Source organism: Zea mays, chromosome 3 (genome assembly GCF_902167145.1).
Source record: "Zea mays cultivar B73 chromosome 3, Zm-B73-REFERENCE-NAM-5.0, whole genome shotgun sequence".
In the NCBI taxonomy this organism is placed as follows: domain Eukaryota; kingdom Viridiplantae; phylum Streptophyta; class Magnoliopsida; order Poales; family Poaceae; genus Zea; species Zea mays.
Window position 1 is genome coordinate 40,728,413 of NC_050098.1, and position 20,905 is coordinate 40,749,317.

The 20,905-nt window shown below is 44.6% G+C and overlaps 1 long non-coding RNA gene across 1 annotated transcript; it reads left to right on the top strand.

The window, feature by feature from the left end:
• The first annotated feature begins 938 nt into the window (after positions 1-938).
• LOC118476649 (uncharacterized) lies at positions 939-10,901 on the top strand. The gene is made up of 3 exons (XR_004857117.1): positions 939-1,868; positions 2,814-8,744; positions 9,690-10,901. It is a non-coding gene; the product is annotated as an uncharacterized lncRNA (long non-coding RNA).
• The last annotated feature ends 10,004 nt before the right edge of the window (positions 10,902-20,905 follow it).

Below are 20,905 nucleotides of genomic sequence, written 5' to 3' on the forward strand. Positions count from 1 at the left end.
ATGAGGACTAGATAGCCTTTTCCCCTTTAATTCGGTTTCTTTTTCTACGATTGAGCCGAAGCTTCCTTGCGTGTAGCTTCGGAGTAACGGCAACCTTCGTCACGATCATGCTCTTCTCATCTTATATGCTTTTATTCTAAGTCCGAAGGTACCTGTTCATAAGCCGTGCTTGAAAGACATTGTTAAATTACGTTTTGGAGGACCTTCGGAGGACGAAGGCCCCCAACACTATGTTAAATAAGTGAGCTAGCAAAAATGTGGTTGCCTCCTGGTTCTTATTTTAAACTCCCTTTTCTATTTTCTTTAACTTTGAGTCAAAGTGAGTTTAAATGGTAAACCCTCCCTTAATTTGGTGTATTGAGGGCTTTATTATTTTTAAACACGCTAGGGGGTGGTTAAGTACCTCTCTAATTTTTCTTAACCCCAGTCTAAAAGTGTAGCTATTTTCCCTTCTTTATTTATCTTTTGGTCAGTTTACTATTTAAATCTAAACCTTAAAATCTTCTGCAATACTTATGGTGTTTGGTATTTTTCCTAAGTAGTTCACCTTATTTAGAACCTAGCAAAATTGGTTTGAACAAATTTAGTTGGATAAAACTGAAGTTATGAATTTTATGAGTTCTGCTTACATTTAAATGAATAATGTTTAAAAGGTTTTATGAAAAACCAGTTTACACCGAGACCCCTGGGCTTTTCCTAAACCAAGTTTTTAACTTATACCCCTGCGGGACTGTTCACATGAGTCACTGACTATTCAAAACCCCCCGGCTTCTTCTTCTTTTTCCTCGAGCTCCCTCCCCCCTTTGAAACAGTAACCGCAGGAATAAATACTGTGGCGCGGCTTACCAGCGGTGAGGGAGGTCCGGCGAAGGGCGGGGTGTAATACCCAAAAATGTAAGATGAAAGCATAGTTGAGATACATACATGATTTTTGCCTATGTTTATTGTAACATGTGAACCAACACCTCAAAAGTCATTAATTAATTAGTGACACTTAAAGTAATTTGTGCATCATGCTGTGATTTCTTTGTTTGTGCATTCACTCATAAAGATAATGATAAAATAAATATGCAAATGGTAAAAAAACAATAAAATATAATTATGTTAATGTTGTGAATTGGGACTTAATTTACAATTCTAGAAATTTGAGAAGTAAAGGAAAACTACTATACAAAATAAAACAAAATGTGGGATAAATGAAACCTTGTCATGATGGTTTGACCAAACTACACAATTAAAATGGGTTCAAATTCCCAAATAGGTTTGAATTCAAATTTGGATTTAAAGGAATTAAGGATAAAAGAAAACAGAAAATAAAATCCAAAAAGAAAAAGGGAAAACATGGCAACTGGGCTCACTGCGCGCATTTCGGCCCAACTAAAGCTTCCGCGCAACCTAGCTCTGTCCGCTTGTCTCGGCCTCACGCTGACTACCGGGGCCCACGCTGTCAGCCGCCTCCCACCTTTCTCACACCGACAGGCTACCCCACCTGTCTGTGCGCTTGCTCGACGGCACAACAGACCCGCACGTACCGCGTCTTCCTCGCCGGTGATCTCGGCGTCCGTGCAACGACCACGAAGCGTTACTGGAGTATAAGTACGAGGCCTCTGACTCCCTCCTCACCTTTCCCTCGATTCTTCCCTCTGCACCGTCACCAGAACGCCTGCGTGTGGCGAGGGAGATTGCCGCCATTGACAATCTCGACGCGCGTCGTCCACCTGGGCTCGTGAAGCAATCCGAGCGAAAGGAGGAGGATCTGGCGGGGTGTTACCCTCGCAATTGGTGTGCGCAGCTAGCTTGGAGCCCGGTAATCGCTCGCCGGAGGGCGTGCGCAGGCCTGGTCCACGACCGACCGTCGACCAACCGGGGTGAGTCATCCGCGCCCGTAAAATCACCCACCTCTGATTCGCAGACAACCCCATTACGCATAAAACCCCAGGATTCCGCTATTAGTGCGTCGGCGCCCTGGATTGCGGTTCCCCGATGATGGCGCCGCCGTGTGGTGACCTGGCCACCGTGCGCGGGCAGTAGGTTTAGGGGAGAAGGTGGCCGTGTTCATGCGAACCGTTGGATGCGAAAGGTGCGGCCCTGATTAGAAATAGACTACCGATTCGGCCAGGGCCTCTAGCGGCCGTCGATCCCAAATCCTGTGGCGGGGGATGGTTAAGTGATTCATTGAATATGGGCCGCAGATCTCTAATTGAATGGGCTATGTAGTGCACCGGTTCGTCGCGGATTAGATGTAATCCTATGCGTCGGTTTATAATCCAACGGCCAGGAACCCTTGGTACCCCTTCGCGGGTACGTTTTTCAAAAAGGCCCCTGTCGTTTATATATATAAACCCGCGCTCCACTCGGGTGTTCCCCTGGGTCTGAGGCATTTTTACCCGAGACCCCCTGGAGTTGCTTGTAAATGAGGCCCGATCCAGAACTGTGTTAAATCGATTAAATGAATTAGAAATTGGATTTTTAATATGAAAATAAACCCTAGAACTTGTATAGATCATAGAAAATCCATTTTTAGTCCAAATTGAGCCATTCCAGTTTCTAAAATTTTGTAATATTATTCTCTAACACTTAGAGTCACTGTTTTGACATGAACTCTGTTAGAAAATTTATTTGTCATTTAATTCTATTTCAAGCACATTAAATCTTAGGAAATTCATAACTTGAATTGTATAACTCCAAATTTAATGGTTCCAGTTCCAATGATTTCATTTTAATATGTAGATTTTTACTGTATATTTTATTTGCATGTTTGATGTGGTGTTAATTTTTGCTATACTATGTATGTATTGTGTTGATGCGAATAGACGAGCAAGCTACTGTGGAAACTGAGGTTCAACAAGTAGAGATAGCTGAGCAGGAGCTCATTGAAGGCAAGTTGTGCCCTTGATCACTTACTTTTCCCAGCCATGTTCTTATTAATTTTAATGATCTGCATAGGTTAATTTTGATGGGAGCCTTTATGTTACCCCAGTTTTGATTACCTCTATACCTTGTTCACCCCTGAAATATTTTTGGGTAGTATTTGCTATTGCTTTATGTGGATTGGGTATGGAGATACACTACTCATGATTATTCTGTTATTATCTTGTTACTATTACTGTTCATGTTAAGATCATTAAATTAATGGGAACATGGAGCGACCACCCGGGAAAACAGTGCTACCACAAGGGTATAATGGGACGCTCTTGGCTGACTAATTAGGAAAGCTAGTGGAAGACTACCTTACCCGAAAGGGGCAAGGGCAGTAGGGGAGAGGTCAGTGCGGGGAGGTCCCTGGTTGATTTTGCTGCGATGGCTGTCAGCCAGGAACCCTGTACTGGATCTTCCTATAAACTGTAGCGGGTTTTCGGAAGCTAGTGGAACTTTGTAAAGGCCTCGTAGTGGATCCCTAGCCATTCACCTCGGTAGTGTCTAAGGGCCTTGCAAACCCAGGCGACATGGGATACACGACTTGTGGGTAAAGATGCGCAACCTCTGCAGAGTGTAAAACTAGTATACTAGCCGTGCTCACGGTCAAGAGCGGCTCGGACCCTCACATGATTAATTATGGAACTTAAATTTAATTTGACATTTGCATCGCATTTGGGATTATTTTACTATTACTTTTCTTTATTATTATTAAGGTTTGGTATTTACTTACACTTAGTAATTGCTAATAAAATTTGGACCAACTTATAAAAGCAATGCTCAGCCTCAGCCTTTATTTCATTGATCAGCCTTACACTTCATGAACTCCCACCTTTGGTGAGTTCATGCCACATTATTCCCCACAACTTGTTGAGCGATGAACGTATGTGAGCTCACTCTTGCTGTCTCACACCCCCCCCACAGGAGAAGAACAGGTGGTTCAGGAGGAGCCACAAGGCGAGGAGTATGATCTGATCTAGGTGGCGTTTCTCAGTCGACATTGGCACCGACGATCCTTAGTTCGTTTTACATGTATTCTTTTATTTTGTAATAAGTCTTCCGCTATGTAATAAATACTCTGATGTTTTATGACATTTATCTCTATACACTCTGTTATTATATATGTTGTCTTCTTGGCGCATGTATGAGATGCACCCGGCTTTGTCCTTTAAAACCGGGTGTGACAGAAGTGGTATCAGAGCAAATGTTGACTGTAGGACGAAACCTAGATAGAAATGGACAAAACCCTTACCTACTTATCTTATTCTGAATCATTCTACACTTACCTCACTCTGATTCTTTCTACACTTATCTTGATCCTGTCTCACTTTCTACTGTTCTACTCTGATTATTCTTATCTTTTCTACTTCAAGACAAGATGGATTTCACACTTTGGAATCCTACAACTATGAACTTTTTCAGAGATAAGGAACCTAAGACGAAATTAAAAATTATTTTCTCTATTAAAAATGTTGGTTGATTGTTCTGATGATCAATGTCTGATTTGCTTCTTTGATTGATTGAAGTAGTATAGACGGGCATCTTAGCATGTACCACCATAAGGCAATGTATTAGTTTCAGTGGGTGACACACTAATCTACTTAACTAATAAATCCCCCGCAATAGCATTTCTCGTAATTACTCGCCTTGTCTACAATTCTTCCTTTCTTACCCTGTATTTCTAACCTAGATGAACTACCCCTATAGTGTTAGAAGAGAGCACTATAGACGTGATCCTTGGTATGTCGTGGTTAAGAAAGGTAAAGGCAGTTTATACACTATGCTACAGAAACCATAGAACTCACCAGTTCCAAAGGAGAAAGATTTGAAGTTGGAATTGCAGTAACTACCGCCACCAAACTAGCAGCATTCTTAGTCGATGGGAAGTTTGTTGGTGACAACATCCGTTTGGTTAAGGATTTTCCGGATGTCTTTCCAGAGGAGTTGCCAGAGATGCCACCAGATAGGGAAGTTGAGTTTGTCATAGATATCTTACCTGGAACTGCTCCTATTTCTAAATGAACATATAGGACGTCCGTAGAGGAGTTAAAGGAACCGAAGAAGCAGTTAACGGAGCTACAAGAGGATGGGTACATTCGTCCAAGTTCTTCACCTTAGGGAGCGTCAGTTTTGTTTGTACAGAAGAAAGATGGATCACAAAGGATGCGCGTGGATTATAGGTCCCTTAACAATGTCACTGTGAAGAACAAGTATCCGTTGCCCCGTATTGAGGATTTATTTGATCAGATGCGAGGTGCTAGAGTATTCTCGAAGATTGATCTCCGATCCGGTTACCATCAGATGAGGATTAGACCATCGGATATTCCCAAGACGGCTTTCTCGACTCGATATGGATTATATGAGTTCACTGTTATGTCGTTTGGATTGACCAATGCACCAGCATATTTCATGAATTTGATGAATAAGGTGTTTATGGAGTATTTGGACAGGTTCGTCGTGGTATTCATCGACGATATTCTTATCTATTCTAAGAATGAAAGTGATCATGAACAACATCTAAGGTTGGTGCTACAGAAGTTACGAGATAATGAGCTCTACGCTAAGTTTAGCAAGTGTGAGTTTTGGATTGACAAGGTGCCATTCCTTGGTCATATTATTTCTAATGGAGGAATAGCAGTGGATCCTGCTAAAGTGAAGGAGATTATGGAATGGAGAGTGCCCACTACAGTTACGGAGATTCGGAGTTTCTTGGGACTCGCAGGATATTATCGGAGATTTATTGAAGGATTTTCTAAGATTGCTAAGCCCATGACATCGCTTTTGGAGAAAGGAAGAGAATTCAAGTGGGATGAGAAGTGCCAAGAGAGCTTTGATCAATTGAAGGAGAGATTGATGTCACCTCCAGTATTGATTATGCCAGATCTGCAGAAGGGATTTGACATTTACTGTGATGCATGTGGCCAAGGACTTGGATGTGTGCTCATGCAAGAAGGACATGTGATTGCCTATGCATCTCGTCAGTTGCGGAAGCATGAATTGAACTACCCCACCCATGACTTAGAGTTGGCTGCCGTTGTGCATGCACTTAAGATTTGGAGACACTACATTATGGGAACTAAGTGCCAAGTATACACGGACCATAAGAGTTTGAAGTATATATTCACTCAGAAGGATCTCAACCTGAGGCAACGCTGTTGGTTGGAGCTCATTAAGGATTATGACTTGGAGATTCACTATCACCCAGGCAAGACGAATTTGGTTGCAGATGCCTTGAGTCGGAAGGAGCATGTTCACTCCGCTTTCGTTGTCCAGCTACCTGATGAATTAGCAAAGGATTTTGAGAGGCTCAACCTGGGAATTGTTACACATACGGAAGGAGTTACTATTGAATTGGAACCTACCTTGGAGCAAGAAATTCGTAAAGGTCAGGTTGGTGATGCCAAAATCCAGGAGATCAAGGATCTGATAACAGAGGGTAGAGGCCCAGAGTTCACAGAGGATGAGCAAGGCACGATATGGTTCAAGAATCGGATCTGTGTTCCCGATATCGATAGTCTTCGGGAAACCATATTGAAGGAGGCACATGATTCAGTTTATTCTATCCACCCTGGGAGCACTAAGATGTATCAGGATTTAAAGCAAAAGTATTGGTGGTATGGACTAAAGAGAGATGTGGCTGCACATGTGGCTATGTGCGATGTGTGTCGAAGAGTTAAGGCTGAACACCAGAGGCCAGCCGGACTACTGCACCCACTAAAGATACCTGAGTGGAAATGGGAAGAGATTGGTATGGATTTCATTACTGGATTGCCTCGCACCCAGAAAGGATATGATGCTATATGGGTGATTGTGGATAGATTGACTAAAGTGGCTCACTTTATTCCTGTCAAGACTACTTATAAAGGTTCTCAGCTAGCAGAGTTATATATGGCTCGGATTGTGTGTTTACATGGAGTACCAAAGAAGATCGTGTCTGATCGAGGTTCGCAGTTTACCTCACGATTTTGGAGAAGCTTTCATGAGAACATGAGTACGAAGTTGAATTTCAGTACGGCTTATCACCCTCAGACTGATGGACAGACTGAAAGGACTAATCAAGTATTGGAAGATATGTTGAGAGCATGTGCCCTTCAGCATGGTGGTAGTTGGGATAAGAGCCTACCATATGCTGAGTTCTCATATAATAATAGCTATCAGGCCAGTTTGAAGATGTCACCGTTTGAGGCTTTGTATGGCAGAAAGTGCAGGACTCCCTTGTATTGGAATCAAACTGGTGAAAGGCAGTTGTTTGGACCTGAGATTATACAAGAAGCAGAGGAACAAGTTCAGCAAATAAGGGAGAATTTGAGAACTGCACAATCCAGGCAGAAAAGTTATGCTGATACCCGGAGAAGACTGCTTGAGTTTAAAGAGGGAGATTATGTCTATTTGAAGGTGTCACCACTCCGGGGCATGAGAAGGTTCAAAGTCAAAGGAAAGTTGTCCCCTCGCTTTATTGGACCCTTCTTAATCTTAAAGCGAGTGGGAGAGGTTGCATACCAATTGGAGTTACCGGATCATCTCGCAGATGTTCACGATGTCTTTCATGTATCTCAGCTGAAGAAATGTCTTAGGGTACCTGAAGAACAATTACCAATGGAAGACCTTAGTGTTCAAGAAGATTTGACTTATGCTGAGTACCCCATCAAGATTTTGGATACTTTGACTCGAGTTACGAGGAATAAAGTTATTAAGATGTGCAAAGTGCAATGGAGCCACCACGGTGAAGATGAAGCAACTTGGGAAAGAGAAGAAGAGCTTCGTATAGACTTCCCCCATCTTTTCCCTAGATCTTCTTAAATCTCGAGGACGAGATTATTTTTAAGGGGGGTAGGCTTTGTAATACCCAAAAATGTAAGATGAAAGCATAGTTGAGATACATACATGATTTTTGCCTATGTTTATTGTAACATGTGAACCAACACCTCAAAAGTCATTAATTAATTAGTGACACTTAAAGTAATTTGTGCATCATGCTGTGATTTCTTTGTTTGTGCATTCACTCATAAAGATAATGATAAAATAAATATGCAAATGGTAAAAAAACAATAAAATATAATTATGTTAATGTTGTGAATTGGGACTTAATTTACAATTCTAGAAATTTGAGAAGTAAAGGAAAACTACTATACAAAATAAAACAAAATGTGGGATAAATGAAACCTTGTCATGATGGTTTGACCAAACTACACAATTAAAATGGGTTCAAATTCCCAAATAGGTTTGAATTCAAATTTGGATTTAAAGGAATTAAGGATAAAAGAAAACAGAAAATAAAATCCAAAAAGAAAAAGGGAAAACATGGCAACTGGGCTCACTGCGCGCATTTCGGCCCAACTAAAGCTTCCGCGCAACCTAGCTCTGTCCGCTTGTCTCGGCCTCACGCTGACTACCGGGGCCCACGCTGTCAGCCGCCTCCCACCTTTCTCACACCGACAGGCTACCCCACCTGTCTGTGCGCTTGCTCGACGGCACAACAGACCCGCACGTACCGCGTCTTCCTCGCCGGTGATCTCGGCGTCCGTGCAACGACCACGAAGCGTTACTGGAGTATAAGTACGAGGCCTCTGACTCCCTCCTCACCTTTCCCTCGATTCTTCCCTCTGCACCGTCACCAGAACGCCTGCGTGTGGCGAGGGAGATTGCCGCCATTGACAATCTCGACGCGCGTCGTCCACCTGGGCTCGTGAAGCAATCCGAGCGAAAGGAGGAGGATCTGGCGGGGTGTTACCCTCGCAATTGGTGTGCGCAGCTAGCTTGGAGCCCGGTAATCGCTCGCCGGAGGGCGTGCGCAGGCCTGGTCCACGACCGACCGTCGACCAACCGGGGTGAGTCATCCGCGCCCGTAAAATCACCCACCTCTGATTCGCAGACAACCCCATTACGCATAAAACCCCAGGATTCCGCTATTAGTGCGTCGGCGCCCTGGATTGCGGTTCCCCGATGATGGCGCCGCCGTGTGGTGACCTGGCCACCGTGCGCGGGCAGTAGGTTTAGGGGAGAAGGTGGCCGTGTTCATGCGAACCGTTGGATGCGAAAGGTGCGGCCCTGATTAGAAATAGACTACCGATTCGGCCAGGGCCTCTAGCGGCCGTCGATCCCAAATCCTGTGGCGGGGGATGGTTAAGTGATTCATTGAATATGGGCCGCAGATCTCTAATTGAATGGGCTATGTAGTGCACCGGTTCGTCGCGGATTAGATGTAATCCTATGCGTCGGTTTATAATCCAACGGCCAGGAACCCTTGGTACCCCTTCGCGGGTACGTTTTTCAAAAAGGCCCCTGTCGTTTATATATATAAACCCGCGCTCCACTCGGGTGTTCCCCTGGGTCTGAGGCATTTTTACCCGAGACCCCCTGGAGTTGCTTGTAAATGAGGCCCGATCCAGAACTGTGTTAAATCGATTAAATGAATTAGAAATTGGATTTTTAATATGAAAATAAACCCTAGAACTTGTATAGATCATAGAAAATCCATTTTTAGTCCAAATTGAGCCATTCCAGTTTCTAAAATTTTGTAATATTATTCTCTAACACTTAGAGTCACTGTTTTGACATGAACTCTGTTAGAAAATTTATTTGTCATTTAATTCTATTTCAAGCACATTAAATCTTAGGAAATTCATAACTTGAATTGTATAACTCCAAATTTAATGGTTCCAGTTCCAATGATTTCATTTTAATATGTAGATTTTTACTGTATATTTTATTTGCATGTTTGATGTGGTGTTAATTTTTGCTATACTATGTATGTATTGTGTTGATGCGAATAGACGAGCAAGCTACTGTGGAAACTGAGGTTCAACAAGTAGAGATAGCTGAGCAGGAGCTCATTGAAGGCAAGTTGTGCCCTTGATCACTTACTTTTCCCAGCCATGTTCTTATTAATTTTAATGATCTGCATAGGTTAATTTTGATGGGAGCCTTTATGTTACCCCAGTTTTGATTACCTCTATACCTTGTTCACCCCTGAAATATTTTTGGGTAGTATTTGCTATTGCTTTATGTGGATTGGGTATGGAGATACACTACTCATGATTATTCTGTTATTATCTTGTTACTATTACTGTTCATGTTAAGATCATTAAATTAATGGGAACATGGAGCGACCACCCGGGAAAACAGTGCTACCACAAGGGTATAATGGGACGCTCTTGGCTGACTAATTAGGAAAGCTAGTGGAAGACTACCTTACCCGAAAGGGGCAAGGGCAGTAGGGGAGAGGTCAGTGCGGGGAGGTCCCTGGTTGATTTTGCTGCGATGGCTGTCAGCCAGGAACCCTGTACTGGATCTTCCTATAAACTGTAGCGGGTTTTCGGAAGCTAGTGGAACTTTGTAAAGGCCTCGTAGTGGATCCCTAGCCATTCACCTCGGTAGTGTCTAAGGGCCTTGCAAACCCAGGCGACATGGGATACACGACTTGTGGGTAAAGATGCGCAACCTCTGCAGAGTGTAAAACTAGTATACTAGCCGTGCTCACGGTCAAGAGCGGCTCGGACCCTCACATGATTAATTATGGAACTTAAATTTAATTTGACATTTGCATCGCATTTGGGATTATTTTACTATTACTTTTCTTTATTATTATTAAGGTTTGGTATTTACTTACACTTAGTAATTGCTAATAAAATTTGGACCAACTTATAAAAGCAATGCTCAGCCTCAGCCTTTATTTCATTGATCAGCCTTACACTTCATGAACTCCCACCTTTGGTGAGTTCATGCCACATTATTCCCCACAACTTGTTGAGCGATGAACGTATGTGAGCTCACTCTTGCTGTCTCACACCCCCCCCCACAGGAGAAGAACAGGTGGTTCAGGAGGAGCCACAAGGCGAGGAGTATGATCTGATCTAGGTGGCGTTTCTCAGTCGACATTGGCGCCGACGATCCTTAGTTCGTTTTACATGTATTCTTTTATTTTGTAATAAGTCTTCCGCTATGTAATAAATACTCTGATGTTTTATGACATTTATCTCTATACACTCTGTTATTATATATGTTGTCTTCTTGGCGCATGTATGAGATGCACCCGGCTTTGTCCTTTAAAACCGGGTGTGACACGGGGTTAGCTCCGGGAGGTCCTGGCGGTCACGTCGAGGTATGGCTCGTCGACGGTGATGGCCGGAATCGGTCGGGCCATGTGCGTAGGCGGACGGGCTCGTCGATGTTGAGCGCTCTGGCCTGCTCATGGCGGCATCGTTCAATCCAAGGGCACAGGGAGCTTCACGGGGTGTTAAGGATGCTACTCGTGCAAGAAATCGAAGAAAGACTCACCGTGGAGCTCGGTCTACGCACGCCGGCGGTTGGGTGAAGTCCGGCGACGTCGATCCAGTGTCTCTGGCGAGGTAGAGTTTGATTCCTAGCTCTGGAAGCTTCACCGAGGCACACAGAGGCTATCCCGAGGGTCGGACGGGGCGGGGAATGGCTAGGGTGGCCAGTCTACGGTGGTCGGGTCTCGGGCGGCCGCTGGCACGCCGTGCGCAGAGCGATCGCCGGTGAACTTGCGATCCGGCGGGGTGGAGAGCGAGCGGGGGTGTACGGTCAAGGCCCCGGTCAGCTTTATAGGCACGAGCACGGGCGTGGGTGCGGGGTCTTACTTAGCGCGGCGCGACGCGCGCGGGCCGAGCGCCGGGGCGTGCTCTGGCGTTGCCAGGGCGCGTCGAACACATGGCCATTTCCTTCTGCCCGTGTTCTAGCCCTTGCTGAGCAGCCAAACGTGCGAATCTCACCATAAGAATTTTGTGAGATCTCTTCCCTGCACCTAGGGCTACCTAGTTCATGTGAGTTCCAAGGGAAGATATGCCCTAGCTTGGGAGATATGCGGGCGCCAAGATGGGTCTGTCAGCACTGTTCATCCCGAGACAAAATGGGTGTCAACTCATGTCAAACGGTCTTGGCTTCGGTTCAAACTTTTCTAGGGTGTTCCTTAGGTAATTTGGCTCCCTTTTGTCAATTGGACCCCATGGATTTGGCGCCATCAACTAGGTGAACATCTATGATCTTTAGAAGAAGGCTGGTTTTTTACTTAGAGAAAAATTGGTTGTTCTTGGGTGTTCTTCACTTGGGGGCTGAATTTGATAATTTTGTGGGGCCTTTTTGGAATACTTTCCTGACTATTTCTTGTAGATATATAAATGTACTTCAACTTTGGTAAAGGGTTTAAGTCATGATATGGTCATTTGCATAGCTTTCCCACTAATCCCATGCTTGGGGGTCTAATGGCCCAAGAAGGGGTCTATGGTTTGAGCCACTTTTTCCAAGGTGAAGATGTATGAAAATCTTGGGTATTTCTTTTGTCATAATCATTCCTTAATTAATCCATGGTTCTAAAGTTTTGGTGCTCCTTCTCCTCTACTTAAACACATGTGATAATAGGCCATGAGTGCATGTATTGAGCCAGGGCCTTGGGTAACACCTGGGGTGTTACAGCCCTCCCCCCTTAAAGAAATCTCGTCCCAAGATTGGGTAGGGATCCTTTAGTGGGGTACCAAGAAGGTGTAAGTTGGTGTGTTGCAGTTTCCTTTAACCGAGTTTCTCTAGTTAACTGCTCTTCGAATGTCATCCTCTTTGCAACTTCAGAAGGAAGTCCTTCTAGATTTCTTTCCTCCACTCACTCTACTCTTATGAACTAGGTTTTTCTTATATTTAGATTCAAAGGGCAGGTGGGGGTGGGTGTTTTGGTTCACGTACCGACTCCTTTAGGCAGAAAGTCGGGGAAGCGAGAACGTAGAAAATCCTCAGTCTCCCACGTAGCCTCTTCTTCTGAATGGTTGCTCCACTGAATCTTATACATTTGGATTGACCTAGCTCGAGTTGATCTTTCTTTCTGGTCCAATACCTTGACGGGGTGCTCTTGATAAGACAAGTCTGGCTCTATCTCCAATTCTGGTTCAGGTAGCACTTCCGTGGGTAAGCGGACAAACTTTCATAGCTGAGATATGTGGAACACATCATGAACTGCTGCCATATGAGGTGGCAATTTCAACTGGTATGCTATAGGTCCACAAGTCTCTTTGATTGCATAGGGCCCAATATAGCGAGGAGCTAACTTGCCCTTGATTCCAAATCTCTGGACACCTTTGGTGGGTGACACCTTAAGATAAACATGATCTCCCACTTCAAATTGTAGATGCTTCCTCCACTTATCATGATAGCTCTTCTGTAGGGCCTGGGCAGCTTCCAAGTTCTTCTTAATGACTCTGACTTTATTCTCGGCGTCAAGTACTAGGTCAGGTCCAAATATTTCCCTCTCTCTAGCTTGTGACCAATTTAGCGGTGTTCTACACCTTCTCCCATATAAGGCCTCGAAAGGTGCCATCTTTAGGCTGGACTGGTAGCTATTGTTATAAGAGAACTCCGCCAACGAGAGGCACTTATCCCAATTCTTCCCATAGTGCAACACACATGCCCTTAACATGTCTTCCAAAATCTAATTTACCCTTTCTGTCTGACCATCTGTCTGAGGATGGTACGCTGAGCTTCTTATTACATGGGTTCCAAGTGACTCTTGCAACTGCTCCCAGAAACGTGCTACGAACGGTGCTCCTCTGTCTGACACGATAGTCCTTGGTATTCCATGCAAACGCACTATCTGGTCAATATAGATTTCTGCATACTTCTCCGCCCTGTGGGTGGTATGTACTAACAAGAAATGAGCTGTCTTGGTTAACCTATCCACAATGACCCAAATAGAATCGTGGTGTCGGGATGTGTTGGGTAAACCCACAATAAAATTCATGCTGAGGTCCTCCCATTTCCAAGATGGTATGGGAAGGGGCTATAAGGTACCTGCTACCTTCAAATGACTAGCCTTAATTCTTTGGCAAGTATCACATTTAGATACATACTTAGCAATTTCCCTCTTCATTCTGGTCCACCAATACAAGGATCTGAGATCATGATACATCTTGTTACTGCCGGGGTGCATGAAAAATTTGGAAAGATGAGCTTCATCCAATATTTTCTTCCTGAGTTCGTTAGGAACAACCAATCGGTCTCCAAACCATAGAACTCCCTTGTTGTCCTGACGAAAGCATTTGTACTTATCCACCTTTTGTTCGAGCATATCCCTAATGACTTGAACACCCTTGTCACCAATCTGGGCCATGATTATCTGCTCATGTAAAGTGGGCTCCACTGAGATATAATTCAAGGTACCTGAGGAAACAACTTCCAGGTTCAGCTTGCATAACTCGTCACACAGAGTGGCGACCTTAGAGTCCATAGTTACACAGTTACACTGGGCCTTTCGACTTAAGGCATCTGCCATAACATTGGACTTGCCTGGATGGTAATGCACTTCCAAATCATAGTCCTTGATCAATTCCAACCATCTTCTCTGCCTCATATTAGGATTAGCCTGAGTGAAAATATACTTGAGACTCTTGTGGTCAGTATAAATATTACAATGTGCTCCCATCAAATAATGTCTCCATATCTTCAGAGCATGAACTACAGCTGCTAACTCCAGATCATGGGTGGGGTAATTCTTCTCATGAGGCCTGAGTGCTCGGGATGCATAGGCAATAACTCTGTTGTCTTGCATCAGGACACATCCCAATCCAGTGCCTGAAGCATCACAATAAACCTCGAAAGATTTGGTGTTGTCAGGCTGCGCTAGGACGGGTGCTGTTGTCAGATGCTACCTCAATGTATGAAAGGCATCTTCACATTTCTGACTCCATTCATACTTTACTCCTTTCTTCAACAATTCAGTCATGGGTTTGGCAATTCTGGAGAAATCCGGAATGAATCGCCGATAATATCCTGACAATCCCAGAAAACTCCGAATTTGCCGCACAGTGGTAGGGGGCTTCCAATCCATCACTTCTTGTACTTTCTCAGGATCAACTGATACCCCATCCTGAGAAATGGTGTGACCCAAAAATTTAATCTCCCTTAGCCAGAAATCACACTTGGACAACTTAGCATATAAGCGATGGTCGCGCAGTCGCTGAAGTACGATGTGTAAGTGCATAGTATGCTCCTGTTCATTTCTTGAATATACTAGAATGTCATCAATGAAAACCACCAAGAACTTGTCCAGCTCTGGCATAAACACTGAGTTCATCAAGTACATCAAATAAGCCGGGGCATTGGTCAGCCCGAAAGACATCACCAAGTACTCATAAAGTCCATATCGGGTAGAGAAAGCCGTCTTCGGAATATCACTGGCCCTGATCTTGATCTGATGATAGCCGGAGTGAAGGTCTATCTTGGAAAACACCTTGGCTCCCACCAACTGATCAAACAATACATCAATGCGGGGCAATGGATACTTATTTTGATGGTCACCGCATTGAGAGGGCGGTAATCAACTCACAATCTCAGACTCTCATCTTTCTTCTTCACGAATAAGGCTGGACATCCCCATGGAGAAGTACTTGGGCGAATGAATCCCTTGTCCAACAACTCTTGTAACTGCTTTTTCATTTCTGCCAACTCTGCTGGAGGCATCCTATTGGGTCTCTTGGATATAGGGGCAGTTCCGGGTTGTAGCTCAATTGCAAACTCTATGTCCCTGTCGGGTGGCACCCCTGGCAATTCATCTGGGAAAACATCGGGGTACTCACAGACCACTGGAATTTTCTCTACAGATGACTCTATCATAGCAAATGCATAGGAACGGGTACAACCCTGGTTAGGCAAATATAAAGTAATTTCACCACAAGTAGGTGAGTGTATCTCAATGGCCCTTGCTGCGACATCAATTACTGCCTGATGCTTTGATAACCAGTCAGTTCCTAAAATAATTCCACACTATCCAGTCCCAAGATAAAGAGGGTGGTTTTAATTACAAGACTACCCAATTTTATAGGCACATGCCTGTTGATTTGATAGGTGGCAACCCTGCCTCCTGGTGTTGAAATTGTAATGCCCCCATTTGTGTGATGAAAAGGCAACTGACATTTGGCACTAAATTTTGCATTGATAAAGCTGTGTGATGCACCTGAATAAAAAAGAATGACTGCAGGATAATTCGAAACAGAGAAGATACCAGTCATGACGGGTGCTCCCTTTGGAATGTTAGCCATCATGGTGAAGTCCAGCCTGCCTTGCCTCACCTGCACCTTCTGCCTCTTGCCTTGGTTCTGATTAGAATTCTGCCCCTGCCTCTGCTGGTTCTTGGGGCAATTCTTGGCGTAGTGTCCAGTGCTGCCACAAGTGAAACATCTGTTGTCATTGGCCTGACGGTACTGCTGCTGTGGCTGGTTGTTGTTCCTCTGAACTGAGGGCTGAGAGCGGTTGGGTGTCTGCTGCTGCTGTTGTGGTCGGATCACCCACCATCCTTGTTGCTGAGGTCCCCTACTCTGAGTGTCGAACACAATCCTAAAGCGCTGAGGCTGAGTTGAAGGTCCTGCCATAGGGGTCTTCCTCTTCTTTTCTACCTAGCGGGCTGTGATGCAGCCTTCCTGAGAAATGACCATGTTGACTAACTCATTGTAGCTATTGGCCCTGACTGTATTGAGACGGTCGTGGAGCTTAGTACTGAGGCCCCTCCTGAACCTATCCCTCTTCTTCTCATCAGTGTCCGCATGATAGCCTGCATACTGACACAGGTCGTTGAAGGCTTGAGCGTACTGTAACACTGTACGACTCCCCTGAGTAAGTGCCAGAAACTCATTAAGCTTGCGGTCCATGATGCCTGCCAGTATGTGATGTCCTCTAAAGGCTGCCTTGAATTCTCCCCATTCCACCACATGGTCAACTGGCTGCAAAGCGAGGAAGTGGTCCCACCATGTCCGCGCGGGTCCGCGATGTTGCTGGGTGGCGAACCGGACCTTAGCCACATCTGAACAAACTCCATTAAGTAGTGGGAACTTGGATTCCACCACTCTGAGCCATACATCAACATCAAGTGGATCCTCTGCCCGAATAAACAATGGTGGCTGAGTGCTGAGGAACTCCTGATAGGTGGCCACTGCTGGGGGACGCTGATGGTGATCACCACCACCATAGTGCTGGGATGGTGGCTGACGCTGAGCTAACTGTCACAGAATCTCATTCTGCTGAGCCATCAGTTCTTGCATGGTAGGAGGCGGCGGCGGTGGCGGAGGAATGCGCTCATTCTGTCCACGGCGCGCTCTTCCTGCCATCTGAAAATTTAGGATGCTCTTAATATCATACTTTTGACATCAGGATTCGCACATGGTAAAAGATTAGAAAGGACAAAGTTTGTAAAATGCCAAACATTTCCTTGCATTTTTCATAAAGGATACCACATGACATAAAACTTTCTTCATAGTTTAATTAGAGATCATCCATCCTTCATCAATCCAAAAGAGTTTTCTAACGGTTACAACAGTGTTCAAAATACTCGACTCTCTCTATCCTAGTACCCTCTAGGTGCAAAAGCTAAGCTAGTTTCGAGGAGTTCTACTGCCGCACACTTCTATCCCAATTTTCTGAAACCTAATGGGCAAACGAGGCAACGCTAGACTCGGGGGAAGGTGGTCTCCCTGAGCCAGCAGTGTCCAAGCTGGATGCAGGCTCCGGCTCCTCTCCTCCCTCGATGTCAACATCCTCGTCGGCCCCTTTGGCCTCCATGTCTTGGATTTCCTGATGGTGCATATCCAAGTGCTGGTTGGCTTCCTCAAGTTGTTGCTGAGTGTTCAATAGTTGATCCTCGAGAACCTCGATGGTGTTCTCCCTGGCTCCTACTTGCTCCTCAAGCTCTTGGATCTGGGTGGCCATCTGCTCTACCTGCAGGTCCTTTTCCACCAGCTCAGTGGATAGATCTACCACAAGGTCCTCCATGTTATTGTCACACCCGGATTTCGGGGCACCAAGACCCGGGCGCGAACATAATCTCCAGGTGTGCTGGGACCAAGTCTCACACATATGATGAATCATGGCACAGATCAAATGTCGCATCTTTACTACATATTAGGAGTTATGTACAAAATAAATAAATAATTACATTATAAGGAGACAACGGTCCAGCAACTCAAAGTTGACTGGGAGACGACGGCCTAGACCTCTCATGAACTCGCCACAGCATCCTCCAAGCGCCTCATCCTGCGGTACCTGTTCTTGACCTATGGGGGGTGTGAGACAACAAGAGTGAGCTCACATACGTTCATAGCTCAACAAGTTGTGGGGAATAATGTGCATGAACTCGCCAAAGGTGGGAGCTCACGTGAAGTGTAAGGCTTACCAAAGAGGATGGTTAGAGCTGAGCATTGCTTTTAAAGTTGGTCAAAATTTTATTAGCAGTTACTAAATATAAGTAAATACCAACCCAATTAAGTAGTAGAACAAAAGTAACAACATCACCTGCAATGCAATGCGTATGACAAATTGAATTTAAGTTCCATAATTTAATCATGTGAGTTTTCGAGCTGCTCATGACCGTGAGCACGGCTAGTATACTAGTTTTACACTCTGCAGAGGTTGCACATCTTTACCCACAAGTCATGTTACCCATCTGCCAAGAGACGGCCAATCCCATACACCTCTACCGAGGAGGTGAGGCAGGGTAACACTACGAGGCCTTTACAAAGTTCCACTAGCTTCAGAAAACCCGCTACAGTTTATAGGAAGCTCCAGTGCAGGAGTCCCTCGACTGACCGCCATCGCAGCAAAATCAACCAAGGACCTCCCTACACTGACCACTCCCCTACTGCCCTTGCCCCTTTCGGGTAAGGTAATCATCCACTAGCTTTCCTAGTTAATCAGCCAAGGGCGTCCATAAACCCTTGTGGTAGCACTGTTTTCCCAAGTGGTTCTCCATGTTCCAATTAACATAATGATCTTAACATGAACAAATAACAACTGATAACAAAAGTATAATCATGAATAGTGAAATCTTCATACCCAAAACCACATAAAGCAATAGCAGGTACTACCCAAAAAGTTTAGTGGAGTCAAGGTATAGAGATAATCAAACTAGGGTAACCTGTTGGGTCCCATCAAAATTAACATATGCAGATCATTATGATTAATAAGAGCATGACTGGGTAAAAAGAAGTGATCAAGGGCACAACTTGCCTGAGACTTGAGATTCCAGGTACCAGGATGATCTTCAGGTGACACGTGTCCTCATTGCTAAACGTAGCAATACAGACAAACAGTGTATAGGCAAAATTAACATCACACCAAACATAAGTACAAACTGAAAAATAATATTTTACGCGTCGCTACGAGATCGTAGGAACGAGAATCACTAAATTCGGATCTACGGTTAATAAGTTATGAATTTCTGAAATTATTTAGCACCTAGAATAGATTAATTCAATTGAACAATTTTAATTCAAGTTTCATGGCTAAACAGTGTTACTAGTTGATAGAAAATATTAAAACAAAATTATATAAACTAGAATGGGCCAATTCGGAGTTAGAATGAATTAAATACGGATTAAACAAGTTTATGGATTTATTTTTATACTAAAAACCTATTTCTTTATTAATTTCTGAATATCCTAAGTGTTCTGGACCGAGGACACTAATATCAGAGAGCCCAGGGTTAAATTTGCAAAAGTCTACCAGACTCAGACTACTCCCGCGGGGACAGTGGGTTGTTTTTGTAAGAGCCGAGGGTCTCATTCGCAAAGTGGCCGAGACGAAGGGGTATGGTTAACTGTGAGCCGTTGGATCACGATCTACGGTCAGGATTAGATCATGAAAGGGTACGCGACCCCGGCCACATGATTTGATATCAAGGGTTCAGATTCTATAACGTGAAGGGGGGTATCCAGCCTTTAATCAGGACCCCACATCCTCGATTTGACGGCGCAGAGGCAGTCTTCTACCTCCAGCCGCCAGCAGCGGTGCCACCCATGCGCCCGCGGCGGCATGCCACCGGAGCGCGACGCGACCGACACACAGATGCCCGAAATGGAAAATGGATCGGGGCCAAACGTAGTAGGGACGACGACAGACTACACAGAGAGCAATTTACAGGTAGACAGGTCCACTAGAACCCTAGCGACAGAGAATGGCGGCACAGCGGTGGTGAAGGAGCTCCGGTGAGCAATTACTAGTGTCCAGCGCGCCAAACGTGCTTGGAGGGGCCATGGGCACTTGCCTGAGAACGTGGTGAAGCTTCCCAGACCCGCAGTCGAGACCCCATTGAAGGTGTATACGCGATTCGTTCGCGGCGGATCTCCCTCTCTCCTCCATGGTTCTGCAATGTCACACGGCTCAACACACGATTCCCATGTGCTGGTGGAGTCAAGATAGGACGGTGGAGGGGGGGGGTCCCAGGTTATATATGCTCACCGAGGGAATCCCAGGCTAACCAATCCGCGCGGATTTTGCGGACATCGTTGCCGCGACGAGTCCGATTCAAGGATGAAGACGCCCTAACGCCATGGTCCCACCGGCAGAGGCACCAGAGGATACCCACAGATGGTGAACCGAGGATGACGAGGCAGGCCCACCAGTCAGCAGGTAGACGTGCGAATTGGTAAGATGGGACGTGCGGTGAGGGTGAGTGGGCCGCGAGAGGAGGAAAAATCGGCCCAGGCACAAGGAGAACCTTCATCTTATTTTTGTTTTCTTTTTTCCATTCCCAAATCAATTTAAATTTAAATGCAGTTTCAAATTGCAAATTTATTAGAATGCACAGTTAAAAAACTCCAGCATGAATATAATTAATTTATTTATTATACTATTTAATCAAATGCTTTCAAATATATAAAATTCATACACACTAACATAGAGAATAGGTGTTTTAAGAAATCTAATCTCTAATTTATAAAATTCTTAATTGATTATAAAAGAAAGGCCCTAATAATTTCGAAAGGTAAAAAAATCTAAATTCTTATTATAAATATTTTTTTCTTCTACCAATTTTGGGCATTACAAATTCTACCCCCCTTAACAGAAATCTCGTCCTCGAGATTTGTAAGAAAGAGGGATGCAACCAGTTTGGTTTGAAATTTAGTTTCTCATTTGGTTTAGGAATCAAAAGTTTTGTTTGAAGTTTTTTTTACACGTTAGTAGATGATTTGGAAAATATGGATATATATATGTCTAGCCATTT